A 12,500-nucleotide genomic window follows, 5' to 3' on the forward strand; every position below is an offset into this window, starting at 1 on the left:
TACTGATTTCTTCTTTTTAAACATTTTTCTAAGTTTTTCTGGTTACTCATTTCTTCTTTTTAAACATTTTTCGCAGTTTTTCTGGTTACTGATTTCTTCTTTTTAAACATTTTCCTAAGTTTTCCTGGTTACTGATTTCTTCTTTTTAAACATTTTTCTAAGTTTTCCTGGTTACTCATTTCTTCTTTTTGATCATTTTTCTAAGTTTTCCTGGTTACTGATTTCTTCGTTTTGAACATTTTTCTAAGTTTTCCTGGTTACTCACTTCTTCTTTTCAAACATTTTTCTTCGTTTTTCTGTTTACTCATTTAGCACTTTCAGGCACTTTCCGATCATTTCCTCGTTCCCGATTTCACCCTTTAAAACGCTTTCGGGCATTTCCCTAAGTTTTGCGGTTCACTCGTTTGGGACTCACTGACACCTTCTCTAGCTTCCCTGCTCACTTTTTTCGTACTGTTGAGAAAATTCGAACCCTTTCCTTAACTATGCCGGTTACTGACTTCACCGCTTCAGACCCTTGTCCCCGTAATGAAAGATACCATTTCCCACCGTGGGAAATGCACGAAAATCGGACTGAACACGGGGGAGGCTCCCCCCTCGAAGGCGAGACCGTCGGCAGAACCGCCGGGTCAAACCCGGCTGAGCTACCCGGCTTACAAGTCTCAAAGTCGGTATGAGCAGTCACGTCCACCCCCATTCCCTTTTGGACCACTTCCCACGGTTCCAAATGCATGAAAATCGGCCTGTACACGGGGGAGGCACCCGCCTCGAAGACGAGACCGTCGGCAGAACCGCCGGGTCAAACCCGGCTGAGCTACCCGGCTCGGAAGCGCCAAAGTCGGGTTGAGCAGTCACATTCACTCCCATCCCCTTTTGGGCAACTTCCCACGGTTGGAAATGCATGGAAATCGGACTGAACACGGGGGAGGCTCCCCCCTCGAAGGCGAGACCGTCGGCAGAACCGCCGGATCAAACCCGGCTGAGCTACCCGGCTTACAAGTCTCAAAGTCGGTATGAGCAGACACGTCCACCCCCATTCCCTTTTGGACCACTTCCCACGGTTCGAAATGCATGAAAATCGGCCTGTATACGGGGGAGGCACCCGCCTCGAAGACGAGACCGTCGGCAGAACCGCCGGGTCAAACCCGGCTGAGCTACCCGGCTCGGAAGCGCCAAAGTCGGGTTGAGCAGTCACATTCACTCCCATCCCCTTTTGGGCAACTTCCCACGGTTGGAAATGCATGGAAATCGGACTGAACACGGGGGAGGCTCCCCCCTCGAAGGCGAGACCGTCGGCAGAACCGCCGGATCAAACCCGGCTGAGCTACCCGGCTTACAAGTCTCAAAGTCGGTATGAGCAGACACGTCCACCCCCATTCCCTTTTGGACCACTTCCCACGGTTCGAAATGCATGAAAATCGGCCTGTATACGGGGGAGGCACCCGCCTCGAAGACGAGACCGTCGGCAGAACCGCCGGGTCAAACCCGGCCGGGCTACCCGGGTTAGAAGCCCTAGAGTCGGGTTGAGCAGTCACAATCACTCCCATCCCCTTTTGAACCTGTTCCCACCGTTGGAAATGCACGAAAATCGGCCTGTACACGGGGGAGGCTCCCCCCTCGAAGGCGAGACCGTCGGCAGAACCGCCGGGTCAAACCCGGCTGAGCTACCCGGCTTACAAGTCTCGAAGTCGGGTTGAGCAGTCACATTCACTCCCATCGACTTTTGGGCAACTTCCCACCGTTGCAAATGCATGAAAATCGGCCTGTACACGGGGGAGGCACCCGCCTCGAAGTCGAGACCGTCGGCAGAACCGCCGGGTCCAACCCGGCTGAGCTACCCGGCTTACAAGTCTCAAAGCCGGGTTGGGCAGTCACGTTCACCCCCATTCCCTTTTGGATCACTTCCCACGGTTCGAAATGCACGAAAACCGGCCTGTACACGGGGGAGGGTCCGCCCTCGAAGGCGAGACCGTCGGCAGAACCGCCGGGTCAAACCTGGCTGAGCTACCCGGCTTACAAGTCTCAAAGTCGGGTTGAGCAGTCACGTTCACTCCCATCGACTTTTAGACCACTTCCCACGGTTCGAAATGCACGAAAATCGGCCTGTACACGGGGGAGGCACCCGCCTCGAAGACGAGACCGTCGGCAGAACCGCCGGGTCAAACCCGGCCGAGCTACCCGGCTTAAAAGTCTCAAAGTCGGTATGAGCAGTCACATTCACCCCCATTCCCTTTTGGACCACTTCCCACGGTTGGAAATGCATGAAAATCGGCCTGGACACGGGGGAGGCTCCCCCCTCGATGACGAGACCGTCGGCAGAACCGCCGGAACAAACCCGGCTGAGCTACCCGGCTTACAAGTCTCAAAGTCGGTATGAGCAGACACGTCCACCCCCATTCCCTTTTGGACCACTTCCCACCGTTGGAAATGCACGAAAATCGGCCTGTACACGGGGGAGGCACCGGCCTCGAAGACGAGACCGTCGGCAGAACCGCCGGGTCAAACCCGGCTGAGCTACCCGGCTTACAAGTCTCAAAGTCGGGTTGAGCAGTCACATTCACTCCCATCGACTTTTGGGCAACTTCCCACGGTTCGAAATGCACAAGATTCGGCCTGAACACGGGGGACGCTCCCCCCTCGAAGGCGAGACCGTCGGCAGACCCGCCGGGTCAAACCCGGCTGAGCTACCCGGCTCGGAAGCGCCAAAGTCGGTATGAGCAGTCACGTTCACTCCCATCCCCTTTTGGACCGCTTCCCACGGTACGAAATGCATGAAAATCGGCCTGTACACGGGGGAGGCACCCGCCTCGAAGACGAGACCGTCGGCAGAACCGCCGGGTCAAACCCGGCTGAGCTACCCGGCTTACAAGTCTCAAAGTCGGGTTGAGCAGTCACATTCACTCCCATCGACTTTTGGGCAACTTCCCACGGTTCGAAATGCACAAAATTCGGCCTGAACACGGGGGACGCTCCCCCCTCGAAGGCGAGACCGTCGGCAGAACCGCCGGGTCAAACCCGGCTGAGCTACCCGGCTTAAAAGTCTCAAAGTCGGTATGAGCAGTCACATTCACCCCCATTCCCTTTTGGACCACTTCCCACGGTTGGAAATGCATGAAAATCGGCCTGGACACGGGGGAGGCTCCCCCCTCGATGACGAGACCGTCGGCAGAACCGCCGGAACAAACCCGGCTGAGCTACCCGGCTTACAAGTCTCAAAGTCGGTATGAGCAGACACGTCCACCCCCATTCCCTTTTGGACCACTTCCCACCGTTGGAAATGCACGAAAATCGGCCTGTACACGGGGGAGGCACCGGCCTCGAAGACGAGACCGTCGGCAGAACCGCCGGATCAAACCCGGCCGAGCTACCCGGGTTAGAAGCCTCAGAGTCGGGTTGAGCAGTCACGTCCACCCCCATTCCCTTTTGGACCACTTCCCACGGTTCGAAATGCACGAAAATCGGCCTGTACACGGGGGAGGGAGCCGCCTCGAAGACGAGACCGTCGGCAGAACCGCCGGTTCAAACCCGGCTGAGCTACCAGGCTCGGAAGCGCCAAAGTCGGGTTGAGCAGTCACATTCACTCCCATCCCCTTTTGGGCAACTTCCCACCGTTGCAAATGCATGAAAATCGGCCTGTACACGGGGGAGGGAGCCGCCTCGAAGACGAGACCGTCGGCAGAACCGCCGGATCAAACCCGGCTGAGCTACCAGGCTCGGAAGCGCCAAAGTCGGTATGAGCAGTCACATTCACTCCCATCCCCTTTTGGGCCACTTCCCACGGTTCGAAATGCACGAAAATCGGACTGAACACGGGGGAGGCTCCCCCCTCCAAAACGAGACCATCGGCAGAATCGACGGGTCAAACCCGGCCGAGCTACCCGGGTTAGAAGCCTCAAAGTCGGGTTGAGCAGTCACGTCCACCCCCATCCCCTTTTGGACCACTTCCCACGGTTCGAAATGCACGAAAATCGGCCTGTACACGGGGGAGGCACCCGCCTCGAAGACGAGACCGTCGGCAGACCCGCCGGATCAAACCCGGCCGAGCTACACGGCTTACAAGTCTCAATGTCGGTATGAGCAGTCACGTCCACCCCTATTCCCTTTTGGACCACTTCCCACGGTACGAAATGCATGAAAATCGGCCTGTACACGGGGGAGGCACCCGCCTCGAAGACGAGACCGTCGGCAGAACCGCCGGGTCAAACCCGGCTGAGCTACCCGGCTCGGAAGCGCCAAAGTCGGGTTGAGCAGTCACATTCACTCCCATCGACTTTTGGGCAACTTCCCACGGTTCGAAATGCACAAAATTCGGCCTGAACACGGGGGACGCTCCCCCCTCGAAGGCGAGACCGTCGGCAGAACCGCCGGGTCAAACCCGGCTGAGCTACCCGGGTCGGAAGCGCCAAGGTCGGTATGAGCAGTCACATTCACTCCCATCCCCTTTTGGACCGCTTCCCACGGTTTGAAATGCACGAAAATCGGCCTGTACACGGGGGAGGCTCCGCCCTCGAAGGCGAGACCGACGGCAGAACCGCCGGGTCAAACCCGGCCGGGCTACCCGGGTTAGAAGCCTCAGAGTCGGGTTGAGCAGTCACATTCACCCCCATCCCCTTTTGAACCTCTTCCCACCGTTGGAAATGCACGAAAATCGGCCTGTACACGGGGGAGGCGCCCCTCTCGAAGGCGAGACCGACGGCAGAACCGCCGGGTCAAACCCGGCCGAGCTACCCGGGTTAGAAGCCTCAGAGTCGGGTTGAGCAGTCACATTCACCCCCATTCCCTTTTGGACCACTTCCCACGGTACGAAATGCATGAAAATCGGCCTGTACACGGGGGAGGCACCCGCCTCGAAGACGAGACCGTCGGCAGAACCGCCGGGTCAAACCCGGCTGAGCTACCCGGGTCGGAAGCGCCAAGGTCGGTATGAGCAGTCACATTCACTCCCATCCCCTTTTGGACCGCTTCCCACGGTTTGAAATGCACGAAAATCGGCCTGTACACGGGGGAGGCTCCGCCCTCGAAGGCGAGACCGACGGCAGAACCGCCGGGTCAAACCCGGCCGGGCTACCCGGGTTAGAAGCCTCAGAGTCGGGTTGAGCAGTCACATTCACCCCCATCCCCTTTTGAACCTCTTCCCACCGTTGGAAATGCACGAAAATCGGCCTGTACACGGGGGAGGCCCCCCTCTCGAAGACGAGACCGTCGGCAGACCCGCCGGATCAAACCCGGCCGAGCTACACGGCTTACAAGTCTCGATGTCGGTATGAGCAGTCACGTCCACCCCCATTCCCTTTTGGACCACTTCCCACGGTACGAAATGCATGAAAATCGGCCTGTACACGGGGGAGGCACCCGCCTCGAAGACGAGACCGTCGGCAGAACCGCCGGGTCAAACCCGGCTGAGCTACCCGGCTCGGAAGCGCCAAAGTCGGGTTGAGCAGTCACATTCACTCCCATCCCCTTTTGGGCCACTTCCCACGGTTCGAAATGCATGAAAATCGGCCTGTACACGGGGGACGCTCCCCCCTCGAAGGCGAGGCCGTCGGCAGAACCGCCGGGTCAAACCCGGCTGAGCTACCCGGGTTAGATGCCTCAAAGTCGGGTTGAGCAGTCACATTCACCCCCATCCCCTTTCGGCCCCCTTCCCACGGTTGGAAATGCATGAAAATCGGCCTGTACACGGGGGAGGCACCCGCCTCGAAGACGAGACCGTCGGCAGAACCGCCGGGTCAAACCCGGCCGGGCTACCCGGGTTAGAAGCCCTAGAGTCGGGTTGAGCAGTCACAATCACTCCCATCCCCTTTTGAACCTGTTCCCACCGTTGGAAATGCACGAAAATCGGCCTGTACACGGGGGAGGCTCCCCCCTCGAAGGCGAGACCGTCGGCAGAACCGCCGGGTCAAACCCGGCTGAGCTACCCGGCTTACAAGTCTCGAAGTCGGGTTGAGCAGTCACATTCACTCCCATCGACTTTTGGGCAACTTCCCACCGTTGCAAATGCATGAAAATCGGCCTGTACACGGGGGAGGCACCCGCCTCGAAGTCGAGACCGTCGGCAGAACCGCCGGGTCCAACCCGGCTGAGCTACCCGGCTTACAAGTCTCAAAGCCGGGTTGGGCAGTCACGTTCACCCCCATTCCCTTTTGGATCACTTCCCACGGTTCGAAATGCACGAAAACCGGCCTGTACACGGGGGAGGGTCCGCCCTCGAAGGCGAGACCGTCGGCAGAACCGCCGGGTCAAACCTGGCTGAGCTACCCGGCTTACAAGTCTCAAAGTCGGGTTGAGCAGTCACGTTCACTCCCATCGACTTTTAGACCACTTCCCACGGTTCGAAATGCACGAAAATCGGCCTGTACACGGGGGAGGCACCCGCCTCGAAGACGAGACCGTCGGCAGAACCGCCGGGTCAAACCCGGCCGAGCTACCCGGCTTAAAAGTCTCAAAGTCGGTATGAGCAGTCACATTCACCCCCATTCCCTTTTGGACCACTTCCCACGGTTGGAAATGCATGAAAATCGGCCTGGACACGGGGGAGGCTCCCCCCTCGATGACGAGACCGTCGGCAGAACCGCCGGAACAAACCCGGCTGAGCTACCCGGCTTACAAGTCTCAAAGTCGGTATGAGCAGACACGTCCACCCCCATTCCCTTTTGGACCACTTCCCACCGTTGGAAATGCACGAAAATCGGCCTGTACACGGGGGAGGCACCGGCCTCGAAGACGAGACCGTCGGCAGAACCGCCGGGTCAAACCCGGCTGAGCTACCCGGCTTACAAGTCTCAAAGTCGGGTTGAGCAGTCACATTCACTCCCATCGACTTTTGGGCAACTTCCCACGGTTCGAAATGCACAAGATTCGGCCTGAACACGGGGGACGCTCCCCCCTCGAAGGCGAGACCGTCGGCAGACCCGCCGGGTCAAACCCGGCTGAGCTACCCGGCTCGGAAGCGCCAAAGTCGGTATGAGCAGTCACGTTCACTCCCATCCCCTTTTGGACCGCTTCCCACGGTACGAAATGCATGAAAATCGGCCTGTACACGGGGGAGGCACCCGCCTCGAAGACGAGACCGTCGGCAGAACCGCCGGGTCAAACCCGGCTGAGCTACCCGGCTTACAAGTCTCAAAGTCGGGTTGAGCAGTCACATTCACTCCCATCGACTTTTGGGCAACTTCCCACGGTTCGAAATGCACAAAATTCGGCCTGAACACGGGGGACGCTCCCCCCTCGAAGGCGAGACCGTCGGCAGAACCGCCGGGTCAAACCCGGCTGAGCTACCCGGCTTAAAAGTCTCAAAGTCGGTATGAGCAGTCACATTCACCCCCATTCCCTTTTGGACCACTTCCCACGGTTGGAAATGCATGAAAATCGGCCTGGACACGGGGGAGGCTCCCCCCTCGATGACGAGACCGTCGGCAGAACCGCCGGAACAAACCCGGCTGAGCTACCCGGCTTACAAGTCTCAAAGTCGGTATGAGCAGACACGTCCACCCCCATTCCCTTTTGGACCACTTCCCACCGTTGGAAATGCACGAAAATCGGCCTGTACACGGGGGAGGCACCGGCCTCGAAGACGAGACCGTCGGCAGAACCGCCGGATCAAACCCGGCCGAGCTACCCGGGTTAGAAGCCTCAGAGTCGGGTTGAGCAGTCACGTCCACCCCCATTCCCTTTTGGACCACTTCCCACGGTTCGAAATGCACGAAAATCGGCCTGTACACGGGGGAGGGAGCCGCCTCGAAGACGAGACCGTCGGCAGAACCGCCGGTTCAAACCCGGCTGAGCTACCAGGCTCGGAAGCGCCAAAGTCGGGTTGAGCAGTCACATTCACTCCCATCCCCTTTTGGGCAACTTCCCACCGTTGCAAATGCATGAAAATCGGCCTGTACACGGGGGAGGGAGCCGCCTCGAAGACGAGACCGTCGGCAGAACCGCCGGATCAAACCCGGCTGAGCTACCAGGCTCGGAAGCGCCAAAGTCGGTATGAGCAGTCACATTCACTCCCATCCCCTTTTGGGCCACTTCCCACGGTTCGAAATGCACGAAAATCGGACTGAACACGGGGGAGGCTCCCCCCTCCAAAACGAGACCATCGGCAGAATCGACGGGTCAAACCCGGCCGAGCTACCCGGGTTAGAAGCCTCAAAGTCGGGTTGAGCAGTCACGTCCACCCCCATCCCCTTTTGGACCACTTCCCACGGTTCGAAATGCACGAAAATCGGCCTGTACACGGGGGAGGCACCCGCCTCGAAGACGAGACCGTCGGCAGACCCGCCGGATCAAACCCGGCCGAGCTACACGGCTTACAAGTCTCAATGTCGGTATGAGCAGTCACGTCCACCCCTATTCCCTTTTGGACCACTTCCCACGGTACGAAATGCATGAAAATCGGCCTGTACACGGGGGAGGCACCCGCCTCGAAGACGAGACCGTCGGCAGAACCGCCGGGTCAAACCCGGCTGAGCTACCCGGCTCGGAAGCGCCAAAGTCGGGTTGAGCAGTCACATTCACTCCCATCGACTTTTGGGCAACTTCCCACGGTTCGAAATGCACAAAATTCGGCCTGAACACGGGGGACGCTCCCCCCTCGAAGGCGAGACCGTCGGCAGAACCGCCGGGTCAAACCCGGCTGAGCTACCCGGGTCGGAAGCGCCAAGGTCGGTATGAGCAGTCACATTCACTCCCATCCCCTTTTGGACCGCTTCCCACGGTTTGAAATGCACGAAAATCGGCCTGTACACGGGGGAGGCTCCGCCCTCGAAGGCGAGACCGACGGCAGAACCGCCGGGTCAAACCCGGCCGGGCTACCCGGGTTAGAAGCCTCAGAGTCGGGTTGAGCAGTCACATTCACCCCCATCCCCTTTTGAACCTCTTCCCACCGTTGGAAATGCACGAAAATCGGCCTGTACACGGGGGAGGCGCCCCTCTCGAAGGCGAGACCGACGGCAGAACCGCCGGGTCAAACCCGGCCGAGCTACCCGGGTTAGAAGCCTCAGAGTCGGGTTGAGCAGTCACATTCACCCCCATTCCCTTTTGGACCACTTCCCACGGTACGAAATGCATGAAAATCGGCCTGTACACGGGGGAGGCACCCGCCTCGAAGACGAGACCGTCGGCAGAACCGCCGGGTCAAACCCGGCTGAGCTACCCGGGTCGGAAGCGCCAAGGTCGGTATGAGCAGTCACATTCACTCCCATCCCCTTTTGGACCGCTTCCCACGGTTTGAAATGCACGAAAATCGGCCTGTACACGGGGGAGGCTCCGCCCTCGAAGGCGAGACCGACGGCAGAACCGCCGGGTCAAACCCGGCCGGGCTACCCGGGTTAGAAGCCTCAGAGTCGGGTTGAGCAGTCACATTCACCCCCATCCCCTTTTGAACCTCTTCCCACCGTTGGAAATGCACGAAAATCGGCCTGTACACGGGGGAGGCCCCCCTCTCGAAGACGAGACCGTCGGCAGACCCGCCGGATCAAACCCGGCCGAGCTACACGGCTTACAAGTCTCGATGTCGGTATGAGCAGTCACGTCCACCCCCATTCCCTTTTGGACCACTTCCCACGGTACGAAATGCATGAAAATCGGCCTGTACACGGGGGAGGCACCCGCCTCGAAGACGAGACCGTCGGCAGAACCGCCGGGTCAAACCCGGCTGAGCTACCCGGCTCGGAAGCGCCAAAGTCGGGTTGAGCAGTCACATTCACTCCCATCCCCTTTTGGGCCACTTCCCACGGTTCGAAATGCATGAAAATCGGCCTGTACACGGGGGACGCTCCCCCCTCGAAGGCGAGGCCGTCGGCAGAACCGCCGGGTCAAACCCGGCTGAGCTACCCGGGTTAGATGCCTCAAAGTCGGGTTGAGCAGTCACATTCACCCCCATCCCCTTTCGGCCCCCTTCCCACGGTTGGAAATGCATGAAAATCGGCCTGTACACGGTGGGCGCTCCCCCCTCGAAGGTGAGACCTTCGGCAGAACCGCCGGGTCAAATCCTGCCGAGCTACCCGCGTTAGAGGTCTCAATGTCGGCTTCAGCAGTCACATTCAATCCCATTCCCGTTTGGACCTCTTCCCGCCGATGGAAATGCACAAAATTCGGCCTGAACACGCGGGACGCTCCCCCCTCGAAGGCGAGACCGTCGCCAGAACCGCCGGGTCAAATCCGGCTGAGCTACCCGCGTTACAGGTCTCAAAGTCGGGTTGAGCAGTCACGTTCACCCCCATCCCCTTTCGGACCCCTTCCCACGGTTGGAAATGCATGAAAATCGGCCTGTACACGGTGGGCGCTCCCCCCTCGAAGGTGAGACCTTCGGCAGAACCGCCGGGTCAAATCCGGCCGAGCTACCCGCGTTAGAGGTCTCAATGTCGGCTTCAGCAGTCACATTCAATCCCATTCCCGTTTGGACCTCTTCCCGCCGATGGAAATGCACAAAATTCGGCCTGAACACGCGGGAGGCTCCCCCCTCGAAGGTGAGACCTTCGGCAGAACCGCCGGGTCAAATCCGGCCGAGCTACCCGCGTTAGAGGTCTCAATGTCGGCTTCAGCAGTCACATTCAATCCCATTCCCGTTTGGACCTCTTCCCGCCGATGGAAATGCACAAAATTCGGCCTGAACACGCGGGACGCTCCCCCCTCGAAGGCGAGACCGTCGCCAGAACCGCCGGGTCAAATCCGGCCGAGCTACCCGCGTTAGAGGTCTCAATGTCGGCTTCAGCAGTCACATTCAATCCCATTCCCTTTTGGAACACTTCCCGCCGTTAACAATGCACGATATTCGGCCTGAACACGCGGGACGCTCCCCCCTCGAAGGTGAGACCTTCGGCAGAACCGCCGGGTCAAATCCTGCCGAGCTACCCGCGTTAGAGGTCTCAATGTCGGCTTCAGCAGTCACATTCAATCCCATTCCCGTTTGGACCTCTTCCCGCCGATGGAAATGCACAAAATTCGGCCTGAACACGCGGGGCGCTCCCCCCTCGAAGGCGAGACCGTCGCCAGAACCGCCGGGTCAAATCCGGCTGAGCTACCCGCGTTACAGGTCTCAAAGTCGGCTTCAGCAGTCACATTCAATCCCATTCCCTTTTGGAACACTTCCCGCCGTTAACAATGCACGATATTCGGACTGAACACGGGGGCCGGTCCGCCCTCGAAGTCAACACCGTCCGCAGAACCGCCGGGGCAAATCCGGCTGAGCTACCCCGCCCCCGAACACTCAAAGTCCCTCTGAAGCCTTGCATTCGCCTCCTTGGAAAATTGACGTCAAACATTACCAAAATCGGGGGCACGAGCACTAAAGCTAAGTCTCACCCTTTCCCTATCCCTAACCAGGAACCGAACGCCCACCCTCAGCCTCACACCAACGCCGGTGCCACTCCAGACAGACACACCCTTCAAAACCACACCCATCCGGCCATGCAACTCAAAAAGGGTCCAAATTCAGAAACACCCCCTTCAAAAGGCACTCCATCCTCGGCCACACCACCGGGACATGCTCCCCTCGGCGATAATTAAGCCCCCACCACTATTTGAAGCCAACCGCAGCCGCAACTCGAACGGAGAAATCAGTAACCAATTCAAAAATGCGCTTGGTTACTGATTTCTACTGAGCCGAAAAAATTCTAAGTGTCGGTGGTTACTGATTTATACCAACCCGAAAATATTCTAAGTGTCGGTGGTTACTGATTTATACCAACCCGAAAAAATTCTAAGTGTCAGTGGTTACTGATTTATACCAACTCGAAAAAATTCTAAGTGTCAGTGGTTACTGATTTATACCAACCCGAAAATATTCTAAGTGTCAGTGGTTACTGATTTGTACCGACCCGAAAATATTCTAAGTGTCAGTGGTTACTGATTTATACCAACCCGAAAAAATTCTAAGTGTCAGTGGTTACTGATTTATACCAAGTCGAAAAAATTCTAAGTGTCAGTGGTTACTGATTTATACCAACCCGAAAATATTCTAAGTGTCAGTGGTTACTGATTTATACCAACTCGAAAAAATTCTAAGTGTCAGTGGTTACTGATTTATACCGACCCGAAAAAATTCTAAGTGTCAGTGGTTACTGATTTATACCAACTCGAAAATATTCTAAGTGTCGGTGGTTACTGATTTATACCAACCCGAAAAAATTCTAAGTGTCAGTGGTTACTGATTTATACCAACTCGAAAAAATTCTAAGTGTCGGTGGTTACTGATTTATACCAACTCGAAAATATTCTAAGTGTCGGTGGTTACTGATTTATACCAACCCGAAAATATTCTAAGTGTCAGTGGTTACTGATTTATACCAACTCGAAAAAATTCTAAGTGTCAGTGGTTACTGATTTATACCAACTCGAAAATATTCTAAGTGTCGGTGGTTACTGATTTATACCAACCCGAAAATATTCTAAGTGTCAGTGGTTACTGATTTATACCAACTCGAAAAAATTCTAAGTGTCAGTGGTTACTGATTTATACCAACTCGAAAATATTCTAAGTGTCGGTGGTTACTGATTTATACCAA

This window comes from Chiloscyllium punctatum, unplaced genomic scaffold, assembly GCF_047496795.1.
Source record: "Chiloscyllium punctatum isolate Juve2018m unplaced genomic scaffold, sChiPun1.3 scaffold_1537, whole genome shotgun sequence".
NCBI classification, from domain to species: Eukaryota; Metazoa; Chordata; class Chondrichthyes; order Orectolobiformes; family Hemiscylliidae; genus Chiloscyllium; species Chiloscyllium punctatum.